Source organism: Lepidochelys kempii, chromosome 6 (genome assembly GCF_965140285.1).
Source record: "Lepidochelys kempii isolate rLepKem1 chromosome 6, rLepKem1.hap1, whole genome shotgun sequence".
NCBI classification, from domain to species: Eukaryota; Metazoa; Chordata; order Testudines; family Cheloniidae; genus Lepidochelys; species Lepidochelys kempii.
In genome coordinates, this window is record NC_136385.1 from 105,377,145 (window position 1) to 105,390,055 (window position 12,911).

Below are 12,911 nucleotides of genomic sequence, written 5' to 3' on the forward strand. Positions count from 1 at the left end.
ATTGTGCTGCATTTAAAAGAGTGTCATGGACAAAGTAACATGATTTGAAGAAATAACTGTAGATGAAAAGCATACCACAGAGGTCACAGTGTGCTATTTTCTCCCCTATGTGATCAAGTGCTCTTTGCAGGTTGGCAAGGAAAAAGTACGTATAAATTCTCTGTTATAATAATAGAAGATTTTTAGTTCTACTTGAAGATTGGCAGATGGTCGGAACAGCTTCTTTTGCTATGAGACATGCAGACAGATAGAAAACAGGAGGTTTCTGGGTGGGAGAGACCCGGGCTAGAAAGTGAAGCACAATTATTGCAACGATTGTGATTATTTCCTCTCAGCGGTGTCTGCAGGTGCTTGTTGGCTATAGTTAGAGGACTAGAATACTAGAGGATTATTTTGAATACATAGTGGCAAAGGGCAGAAGTAAGAGAGGCAAACTCAGTATCTCAAGGACATTTCCAGTTCCAGGGAATCATTATTGGGTTAGTGGATTTGCAATTGCACAAGGGGATTGATTTCAACTGGTTTCCTACAGAATAAAAGGATGATGTGTCAAATTCTGCTTGGCTTGCTCACAGGAGTAACCTAATTGGAGACAATGGAAGTCTTCGAGTATGCCAGGTGAACAGGGTTTGACCTGATGGCAGTAGGCCTTAATTCTGCAAACCTTATACATATGGGACAGTCCTTACTCACAAGTGTAGTTACACTAAACTGGGAACTTCTTGGTGGCTTACACATAAATGCAAAGGGGTAGCAGGTGAGGAAGCAGGGGCCCAAATACGATGAAGCTCCTCATGAGGAGGGTTGACTCCAATAGGACTACATTCATTTATAAGGAACACTTGGGCAATTAATGGTTGCAGTGTTGCTCTATTGTTTTATTAAAAGGTATCCCTATAGTTTCTGTGAGATCAGATTCAGAGGGATACCTTCATTAGTTCACAATCTTCTAATTTTAAAGACACAGAATTGGTGTATTTAACTTGGTCACATTTTACACTCCTGAACTTCCTATTATGGCAGCAAATGAGAGAGATGAACTGATGAGCCAAATCATCAACTGACACTGCTAACAGGAATCATAGGCCTGGAAAGGATCTCAAGAGGTCATCTAGTCCAGTCCCCTGCATTCATGGCAGGGCTAAGTATTATCTAGGCCATCCCTGGCAGATGTTTGTCTAACATGCTCTTAAAAATCTCCATGATGGAGGTTCCACAACCTCCCTAGGCAATTTATTCCTGTGCTTAACCACCCTGACAGGAAGTTTTTTTCCTAATGTCCAAACCTAAACCTCCCTTGCTGAAATTTAAGCCCATTGCTTCTTGTCCTATTTTCAGAGGTTAAGAACAATTTTTCTCCTTCCTTTTTGTAACAACCTTTTATGTACTTGAAAACTGTTATGTCCCCTCTCAAGTCTTCTCTTTTCCAGACTAAAAAAGCCCAATATTTTCAATCTTCCTTCATATGTCATGATTTTTAGACCTTTAATCATTTTTGTTGCTCTTCTCTGGACTTTCTCCAGTTTGTCCACATCTTTCCTGAAATGTGGCACCCGGAACTGGACACAGTATTCCAGTTGAGGCCTAATCAGCACAGTGTAGAGCAGAAGAATTACTTCTCATGTCTTGCTTACAACACTTCTGCTAATACATCCCAGAATGATGTTCACTTTTTTTGCAACAATGCTTTTTTTTGTTACACTGTTGACCCATATTTAGATTGTGGTCCACTATGACTCCCAGATCCCTTTCCGCAGTATTCCTTCCTAGGCAACCATTTCCCATTTTGTATGTGTGCAACTGCTTATTCCTTCCTAAGTGGAACACTTTGCATTTGTCCTTATTGAATTTCATCCTGTTTGCTTCAGACCATTTTTCCAGTTTGTCCAGATCATTTTGAATTATAATCCTGTCCTCCAAAGCCCTTGCAACCCTTCCCAGCTTGGTATCATACGCAAACTTTATAAATGTACTCTCTATGCCATTATCTAAATCATTGAAGATATTGAACAGAACTGGACCCAGAACTGATCCCTGCTGTACCCCACTCATTATGCCCTTCCAGGATGACTGTGAACCATTGATGGCTACTCTCGGGAACAGTTTTCCAACCAGTTTTGCACCCATCTTCTAGTAGCGCCGTCTAGGTTTCATTTACCTAGTTTGTTTATGAGAAGGTCATGCGAGACACTATCAAAAGCTTTACTAAAGTCAAGATATACCACATCTACTGCTTCCCCCCATCCACAAGGCTTGTTATCCTGTCAAAGAAAGCTATCAGGTTGGTTTGACAAGATTTGTTCTTGACAAATTCATGCTGACTTATCACCTTATTATTTTGTAGCTGTTTGCAAATTGATTGCTCCATTATCTTTCCAGGTATAGAAGTTAAGCTGACTGGTCTGTAACTCCCTGGGTTGTCCTTATTTCCCTTTTTATAGATTGGCACTATATTTGCCCTCTTCCAATCTTCTGGAATCTCTCCAGTTTTCTATGACTTTTCAAAGATAATCGCTAATGGCTCAGATATCTCCTCAGTCAGCTCCTTGAGTATTCTAGGATGCATTTCATCAGGCCCTGGTGTCTTGAAGACATCTTACTTGTCTAAGTCATTTTTAACCTGTTCTTTCCCTATTTTAGCCTCTGATCCTACCTCATTTTCACTGGCATTCACTGTGTTAGACATCCAATCACCCCCAAACTTCTTGGTGGGGAAAAAAAAAGTCATTTAACACCTCTGCCATTTTCACATTTTCTGTTATTTCCCCCCCTCCCCCATTGAGTAACAGGCCTAACCTGTCCTTGGTCTTCCTCTTGCTTCTAATTTGTAGAATGTATTTGTAGAATGTTTTCTTGTTACCCTTTATGTCTCTAGCTAGTTTGATCTCATTTTGTGCCTTGGCCTTTCTAATTTTGTCCCTACATACTTGTGTTATGTGTTAGGAAGGTGACAAGTAAAAAGACAATCATGCTACAACATTATCAGCATTTTGACTCCATAAAATGATATATTTAAACACTAGGGTATGACTGTTTTCAAGGAACCTAGGACTGAGAGTCACTTTTTACCCCCTGCCGTTAGCCTTGCCCATGTGGCTGGGTGTTGGCTCACTAACACCACCAGCCTGTCAGCCACTCAAGCACTCTCTGGGCTATGCCAGTCGTGTCTTCGCTTTTCAGGGTAACAGTATGTGCACTCCAGTCTGAATCTCTTTGAAGCATTCCCCTGTGATATCCAGCCAGACACTGGCTACTCACAGAAGTCCCAAATTCTCTGCCCCCATGTCACCGGGGCCACTGCTGCCCCTCTTTTCAAACATGCACTGCTACACCCAGTCCCAGTCAAGGAGGTTTATTCTTCTATAACAAAGGTTAACAAAGACACAGAAGGCAGTCTTAAGTCAGTGCCTGGCCCTCAGGTTTCAGGACCACCCTTCCCAGGGCTCTATGGCTCTCTGGCTCTCCAGTTCCTGGCAGCATCTTTTCCTCCTCCAGTTCTGCTCCCGTCTTGGAGCCACAACCATGGGGTTGCTTCCTTGAGCTCCAGTGACCCACCAGAGGAGTTAGCTAGACTCCACTGTAGCCTCTTGACCAGGGAGCAGCCTGCTTCAGTTCTTCCTCCCCTCAGCTGCCTACTACTTTAGAGGCCCAGGTGTAGCCTAGCTGTCTTTAATTAGCTGGATTAGGCTCACCAGCTCCAGGGAACCTGGGCTCATCTATCCACAGGCACCAGCTACCCTGTGACACCCCAGAGTAGCAGTGTACCCCAATTTACTAGTTTTACCTTAAATCACTTCTCTTGTATAACACACAGCATTTGTGGGCACTTGTAATAAAACAAAAGTACGTTTATTTAAGAAAGAATAAAGATGCAAGTAGAAACAAGAGAGAGTGGTGGAAACAAATAATTACAATATAAAACAAACTCCTAAAACGCAAACTAGGGCATAGGCTTATTAATTGTTACCTTTCGATCGAATGAAGTAGGTTTTCCTCCCCAGAGTTCAGTCTGTTGCAATGCTGGCTGGTTTTACAGGAACCAGGATCCAAAGTTTCATGAGAATATCCCTGCTCCATAGTATGTTTCCTCAGTGAATGGTCCAGAATGCCTCTCCCCATTCTGCTATACTGAAACAATCTATTGTGTCTAGTCATAGGCCTGGTCTACACTGGGGGGGGGAGAATGGATCTAAGATACGCAACTTCAGCTACGAGAATAGCGTAGCTGAAGTCGACTTATCTTAGATCAATTTAGAATCACTTATTTCATGTCCTCGCGGCGCGGGATTGATGGCCACCGCTCCCCCGTTGACTCCGCTTCCGCCTCTCACTGTGGTGGAGTTCCGGAGTTGACGGCAGAGCGATTGGGGATCGATTTATCGCGTCTACACTAGATGCGATAAATCGATCCCTGATAGATCGATCAGTACCCACCAATCCGGCGAGTGGTGTAGACATGGCCATAGACAGGGCAATCCCTTTCCTGTTGTAAAGTTCCTTTTTGCCTCCAAATAGTTTGATTGTTTGCAGTTGTCTCATAGTTTTTCATTGATAGTCCAGGAATGGAGCAAGGGTAGACCACTGAGCCTTGCCTTATATCACAGGTTAACCAGGGAGGGGTTACTCCCTATTCCATCCTGCTTGAATCTGCCATTTGCTGAGACATAACCTCTGGTGACCAACTTTTACTCCAACGTCATAAAGCATATGTTCAATATAGTTACATTATTCCTTAAGGATTACCCTGCACATACATCTCACACTGTCTGACTCTTGATAAGTTATAAGCTTTCTGTAGGTACTTTACATGTTAACCTTTATGGATAAATGCCCTCCAAGATGAGTTTGTGTCGTGAGTTTTTCAGGTCTGAGACAAGAGTTGTTTGCAAAAAAACAGGATCCTTTGCCAAGGGGTCTCTGTGTCACAAACGGTATTATTAAATATTTGTATTTTGGCAAAGTACAGAGACCCTGATCAGAACTGGGGCACTGTTGTGATAGATGCTGCTGTAAAAATACTGGGGTAAGGCACTATCTCTCTCTCTGCTTGTGTAACATCTATCCCAACAGGGCCCCTATCCTGACTGTGGCTTTGGGTGGTACAACAAGATAATGGTACAATTATTATTTTACATTAGTTAATAATACTGTTGTGAGGTTCAAATAGAACATTTTTAGGGCAAAACCACTGTTAATGCTGTTTTATCTTGTTCTGAAATTGTTAGTAATGCACAGTGAACCCATGTTTAAAAATGCTCAAAATTAAAAGGAAATTTTTAAACAAAAAGTCACCTTGAATTGAAAAATTGTTGAAATGAAACTCGTGATTTTTTTTCTGAATTTGTTTTTAAGTTTCTTTTCCAACCAAAACAATTCTACAAAACCGACACAAATTAATGAAATATTAGTATCACCAAAACTTCGAGTTTTTGCTGAAAAAAGTTTGGGTTGAAATATTTTGCCCAGCTTTACCTGGAACCTTTTATTGACACTAAAACTTTGGGTTCAGTCCTTCTCTCACAGAAATGGCTTAGTATGACACGGAGGCTGATTGGTGCCAACTAGCAAAGAGTTCACTGCAACTCCTAACAGGCCTGACATACTCTCTACCCTAGATGTGGGCAAACTTTTTGGCCTGAGGGTCACATCTGGGTATGGAAATTGTATAGCGGGCCATGAATGCTCACGAAATTGGGGTTCGGGTGCAGGTGGGTGAGGTCTCTGGCTGGGGGTGTGAGCTCTGGGATGGGGCCAGAAATGAGTTCAGGGTGCAGGCTGGGGCAGAGGGTTGGGGTGGGGGGGTGAGGGCTCTGGCTGGGGGTGCGGGCTCTGGGAAGGGGCTGCGGATGAGGGGTTTGGGGTGCAAGAGGGTGCTCTGGGCTGGAATTGAGGGGTTCGCAGGGTGGGAGGGGCTCATGGGTGCAGACTTCGGGCGGCGCTTACCTCAAGCAACTCCCGGAAGCAGTGGCATGTCCCCTCTCCGGCTCCTACATGGAGGCATGGCCAGGCGGCTCTGCCCCGTCGCAGGCACCTCCCCTTCAGCTCCCATTGGCCACAGTTCCCAGCCAATGGGAGCTGCGAGGGCACCGTGCAGAGCCCCCTGGCTGTCCCTACACGTAGGAGCTGGAGCGGGGACATACTGCTGCTTTTGGGAGCAGCACGGAGCCACAGCACGTACGCGTGGAGTGGCCCCCCGGCCCCATCCCTGCTTCCTGGCTGGAGCGTGGGAGCGGGACAAGCCCCAGACCCTGCTCCCCAGCGGGAGCTTGAGGGCCAAATTAAATTGGCTGGCGGGCCAGATATGGTCCGTGGGCCATAGTTTACCAACCCGTGCTCTACACCTAGCACACTGGTTTCATGATATTTATTTACAAATGATGTCATGTAAGGTCTTTAATAAAAGTTTATGCCATACTTTCTGATCATCATAATCAGTGCAAGTTATATGCATGGATGATATGTAAGGAGTTGTGTATGTGTATTGAAGATATGTTTTAAAGTCTGTGTCCAAGGCAGAGCTGATAAACGGGTTTTGGGTAAGAAAAAGGACGTTGATTCACATGTCTCTCTGTCAGCCATGTAATAAGCATTGCAAGCCAACACAATGGAAACTCCATCTACATATATAGTCAACTGTAAAGGAGCACTCAGGAAAAACAAGCTTCAGAGGCTAGTGTGGCCATGTGCAAAGACAGTGAACTTGGGGATATAGTTAGAGGGCAAGGAGACACCCCTTTATTTTGGACTGAGGAAAGGAAACAGACAGCATATTTATATTCATGAAAATGGGATCCCAACCAGCCGTGGCTGGAAGCACTGCAAAGGACATTTGGGGTGAGATAAGCTTCTTTAGACAGATGGTTAGCCTATTAATGGTTACATTTAGTCTCTGGGAATTGTATTATGATTTTGTTTTATTTGCAACCCTTCTGTTTCCATTATCCTTACTCACTGTCTCTCAAATCTTAATCTTTGATATTAAACTTACGGTTGTTTTCACTATAAACATCTCTCAGTGCTGTAATGTTATGTGTGAACTGACCCTGAGCGGAATCAAACAAGCTGGCTATTCCTTTGGGCACAGTATACCTGATATTACTGTGAGCGTTCGGTGGATAAGAGACTGAATGCTACAGGGGGATGCTTAAAAGAGGCGTGGGGGCTGAGGTACACCTGTTGCTAATCTGCAAGGCAAAGTAAGGGCTGGCATAGCCCTGAGGAGATTGTCTGGGAGCTGACACCCCATTAACCACCAGCACCCTCTCTTGTGCTGGAGGCTGAGGATAACAAGGTGATTCACAGTCCTGGGCACCTTGGCAACAGTCACATTTAGATATAATGGAACCTTCATGTGAATCAACCAACCCTGGCTTTGATGTGGCTTCCTTGGTGCATCTCTTGTTTCTTCTCTTTTGTCAGGGAGTTGTATCTATGCTGCTTAGTTTAAACTGAACCACAAGGTGCTAATAAATGATGCTGTACACAGTGAAATCTCTTTGTATTAATCTTAACATTTTCTGGCTTGTTTCAGACAAAAAAGACCTAGGCATCCGCTGGTTCTTGAAGCACTGCAAGCCTTCTGTGCTCTACGGGCTGTGAAGGCTGTCCCCTTTGTGAGTCTCTGTGGAATGGCTGATTAGGCCTATGATGGATTCGTAGATTCCAAAGCTAGAAGGGGCTATTCTGATAATCTATTCTGGACTCCTGTATAATAAAGGCCATAGAACTTCCCCAGAATAATTCCTAGAGCACATCTTTATTTAAAACAGTAACAGAAAATCCACCATGTCCCTTGGTAAATTGTTCTAATGGCTAATTACCCTCACTGTTAAAAATGTATGCCATATTTCCAGTCTGAATTTGTCTAGCTTCAACTTCCAGCCATTGGATCATGTTATAGCTTTCTTAGCTAGTTTAAAGAGCCCATTATTGAATATTTGTTCCCCTTGTAAGTACTTAAATTGTGATCAAATTACCTATTAATCGTCTCTTTAACTTAAATAAATGGAGTTCATGGAATTAATCACTATAATGCATGTTTTCCAATCTTTTAATCATTTTCATGTCTCTTTTCTGAACTCTCTCCAATTTATCAACCTCCTTCTTAAATTGTGGAAACCATAACTGGACACCGTATTCCAGCAGTGGTTGAACCAGTGCCAAATACAGAGGTAAAATAACCTCTCTACTCCTGTGTGTTTATGCATCCAAGGATTGTATTAGCCCTTTAGGCCACAGAATTGCACTAGGAGCTCATGTTCAACTGATTATCCATCATGACTGTGACAGGTTAGATCACAGAAACCCCCTTGGGGCTGCCAACTGATGTGCCAAGACTACTTCTGCCCCTGCTTTCCCTGCCAGCTTGGGACTCCAGCACGCTGTCTTGTTGAGCTAGGTACGCCAGTCTGTTCCAACACAAACCCAGGGTCTGAACCACGTGCACCAAAGCTTCAGACTTAATTGAAAGCAGCTTAAGAAGTGTTCTTCTCTTTATCACTCAGATGCTCAACTCCCAATGGGGTCCAAACCCCCAAATAAATCTGTTTTACCCTGTTTAAAGCTTATACAGGGTAAACTCATAAATTGTTCGCCCTCTATAACACTGATAGAGAGATATGCACAGCTGTTTGCCCCCCCCCAGGTATTAATACATACTCTGGGTTAATTAATAAGTAAAAATTGATTTTATTAAATACAGAAAGTAGGATTTAAGTGGTTTCAAGTAGTAACAGACAGAACAAAGTGAATTACCAAGCAAAATAAAATAAAACACGGAAGTCTAAGTCTAGTACATTAATAAAACTGAATACAGATAAAATCTCACCCTCAGAGATGTTTCAATAAGTTTCTTTTACAGACTGGATGCCTTCCTACTCTGGGCACAATCCTTTCCCCTGGTACAGCCTTTGTTCCAGCTCAGGTGGTAGCGAGGGGATTTCTCATGATGGCTGCTCCCTTTGTTCTATTCCACCCACTTATATATCTTTTGCATAAGGCAGGAATCCTTTGTCCCTCTGGGTTCCCACCCCTCCTTCTCAATGGAAAAGCACCAGGTTAAAGATGGATTCCAGTTCAGGTGACATGATCACATGTCACTGTAAGACTTCATTATCCACTTGCCAGCACACACGTATACAGGAAGACTTACAAGTAAAACAGAGCTATCTACAGACAATTGTCTGGGTTAATGGGAGCCATCAAGATTCCAAACCACCATTAATGGCTTACACTTTGCATTATTACAATAGGCCCCCGGAGTTATATTTCATATTTCTAGTTTCAGATACAAGAATGATACATTCATACAAATAAGATGAACACACTCAGTAATTATAAGCTTTGTAATGATACCTTACAAGAGACCTTTTGCATGAAGCATATTCCAGTTATATTATATTCACCCTTATTAGCATATTTTTAAAAATCACATCGAGTTCAACATCACAAGGACCCCTGTATCTTTTTCAGAGTCATTGCTTCCCAGGATAGAATCTCCCATTCTGCAAGTATGGCTTATATTCATTGTTCCTACATGTAAAAAGAAAAGGAGTACTTGTGGCACCTTAGAGACTAACCAATTTATTATTTATTATTAATAAATTGGTTAGTCTCTAAGGTGCCACAAGTACTCCTTTTCTTTTTGCGAATACAGACTAACACGGCTGTTACTCTGAAACCTGTTCCTACATGTATATGTTTACATTTAGCTGTATTGAAACACACATTGTTTGCTTGCACCCAGTTTACACAGCAATCCCGATCCCTCTGTACCGGTCCTCTTCATTATATACCATTCTTCTATTTTTTGTGTCATTTGCAAACTTTATCAGTGATTATTTTGTTTTTTTCCAGGTTGTTGAATGAAAATGTTGAATAACATATGGCCAAGAACTAATCTGTGAATAACTCCACTGGAAACAGACCTGCTTAATGATGATTCTCCATTTAGAATGACATTTTGAGACCTATCAGCATGTACTATCTGCCATGATAATTTTATATCATTCTAGTTTTTTAATCAAAATGTCATGTGGTACCAAGTGTAAGTATATTACATCAGTACTATTACCTTTACCAAACGCACTTGTAATCTCAAACTTGTAGCTCTCTGCCCACTGCTGGGGGCATTGGTGCCCTGACACAGCCCTGCTTATGTCGAGCTACCACCAAGTGCTAAAAACACACTGAAAGTAGCTGTCTTTGGTAAAAATGTTCAACACAATTACACTCCAACATATCTCAGAGTGAAACTCGATCGCACTTTCACCTTCCATGATCACCTTGAGAAGGTAGCCGTAAAGAAAAACGAGAGCCGACATAATCCAGAAACTAGCAGGTACAACCTGGGGTGTGTCGGCATTAGTGTTGCGAACATCTGCAATAGCACTTTATACATTCAGTAGCTGAATATTGTGCACCAGTATGGAGCAGATGCAGCCACATGTGACTTGTTAACACCCAGCTGAATACAGTAGTGTGGTGCATCACGGGAACCCTTAAGTTGACTCCAAAACCATGGCTAGCTACTCTGTCTAACATTGCTCCCCCGCCGATACAAGGAACTGCTGCAACATTCCGCGAAGCTCAGCAAATCCAGGAAAACAGATGTCGTCTTATCCACCAAGACCTTAACAACGCCCCCGCCCCCACAACGTCTTAAGTACCACAAGCCTTTCTGGGAACATTCGCTTAGCCTCATGCAATCAGGCAACGATCAGAAGGAGGTTTGGAAAGCAGATTGGGCTAAACATCACTTAAAAAATAAACACCTGGTGGTGGATCTCATGCAGAGGGTCATCTTGGTCAACTCTGAACTGAATCCAAACCAACCATGGCAGATGCAGACATCTAATGCACATATGGAAAATCAAGGACTCCCCGATGTGTGAGTGTGGCTTCCCATGACAGACCATCGAACATATCACCACCTACTGCCTAATTTATAAATATGAAGGTGGCATTACTGCAATAAATTCTGCTGCTCTGATATAGCCATTTGGCTTGATCAACTTCAGGTGAAATTGTAGGTGCTGCTTCATGGGCGACGTGTGAACTGCCGGCTGAGGGAGGTTAGCCCCCAGTCCTGCCCCTTCACCCCTGCCCCACCAACCCCTACCCCAGGCTAGCACCCTCAGCCCCAGAGCGCCAGGAGGGTGGGGGTGGTGTGGCCCCAGCGCCGGGAGGGTGGGAGAGTGGGTGGCCCAGCCCAAGCGCAGCCCCTAGCCCCCCTAGCTCCAGAGTGCCGGGAGGGCGGGCAGCACTGCCCCAGCCCCGGAGTGCTGGGTGAGTGGTGCAGCCCCAGTGTCAGCCTGAGTTCTAGCTGCGGCCATGGTGACAGCACCGGGACAGGGGAACTGGCAGGAGGAGGTCTGGGGGCAGAGCATGGATGGGGTCATGCCTGGGTGTTTGGGGAGGCACAGCCTCCACCAGCCTATGATACCCACCACCCATGTGCTGCTTTACGCCAGCCATATGAAAGAAGAAGACAACCAGCAAGACTTAGGCCATGTCTACACTACAAACTTTGGTCAAAGCAAGTTATGTTGGCGTAAAGATGCCATGGTTAATATATCGCTTATGTCTTTGCATACTTGACTCCTTGTGTTGGGTGCTGTGCGTACTCACAAGGAGTGCTTGTGTCGATGCGCAATGCAGTGCACTATGGGTAGGTATTCCAATGTGCAGCTCACAATTGTCTGGTGCACTGTCTTTTGGGAAATTTTGGCAGTTCATGGTGGGGCAGAAGTGAGTCACACAAGGGTGACTGGGATCAAGGGGTCAAGTTCCCAGCATGCAGCTTTCTCCATCCCATAGTGCCATCCATATCCCATTATTTTTGTATCTTTTTAAAAAATCCCACAAACCTGTGTGTCACTTCTTGCTGCCTGCCATCTCTGACAGAAGCATGGAACTCACACAGCTCTGCACTATTGTTATGAGTGTTGCAAACACAGGACGGATGATCTGGTATTTGCAGAGCTGCAAGAAGAACCCTAGCAGTGGTGGACATGATGATTTTATGGAGGACAGATTGCTGTGGGACATAGTAAGACCTAAGGATGTTCATGGAACAGCTGCAGACAGTGGACTGCCACCTCAGGCCCCGAGAAACAAGCACTGACTAGTGCGATCGCATCACAACGCAGGTTCGGAACGATGTGAAAGGCCACATTCCTATGTCTGTGTACCAAACTCAACTCAGTCCTCCAGTGCAGGGACTCTAGAATGAGAGCTTCACTGACAATGGAGAAGCAAGTAATGATTGCATTGTAGAAGCTTGCAATGCCAGATTACTACTAGTCAGTAGGAAATCATTATGGAATTGGAAAATCCACAGTTGGGACCATTGTCGTGCAAGTGTTCAGGGCCATTAGCCATCTGCTACACAGGACTGTGACACTCGGTAATGTGCAGGACGTGGGGATAGATTTGCAGCAATGGAGTTCCTGAACTACAATGGAGCAATAGATGGCATGCATTTCCCTGTTTTGGAATTGTGTGGCCCACAACCCATCAATAGGAAAGGCTACTTTTCGATGGTGTTGAAAGCATTGATGGATCATCGGGGACGCTTCACTGACATCAGTGGTTGGCTGGTCAAGGAAGGTACATATGACGCTTGCATTATTAAGAACATAGGACTGTTCAGAAAGCTGCAAGCAGAGACATTCTTTCCTGACAGTTGAATTATCATTGGTGATGTTGAAATGCCACTAGTGACCCTAGGGGACCCAGCCTACTCCTTGCTCTCCTGGCTTATGAAGCTGAATACTAGCCAGCTCGACAGTACCAAGGAAAGATTTAACTACCAGCTCACCAGGTGCAGAATGACAGCTGAATGTGCTTTTGGTAGATTGAAGAGAAGCTGGCATTGGTGATCACCAGATTGGATCTCTGTGAGAAAAATG

The 12,911-nt window shown here is 44.0% G+C and overlaps 1 long non-coding RNA gene across 3 annotated transcripts in view; it reads left to right on the forward strand.

The window, feature by feature from the left end:
* LOC140913335 (uncharacterized) overlaps positions 1-8,000 on the forward strand; it is a 12,447-nt gene extending 4,447 nt beyond the window's left edge. For all 3 annotated transcript variants that reach the window (XR_012159545.2, XR_012159543.1, XR_012159544.1), the window contains exon 3: positions 7,532-8,000. This is a non-coding gene — a long non-coding RNA (uncharacterized LOC140913335). The remainder of the gene's footprint in view (positions 1-7,531) is intronic.
* The last annotated feature ends 4,911 nt before the right edge of the window (positions 8,001-12,911 follow it).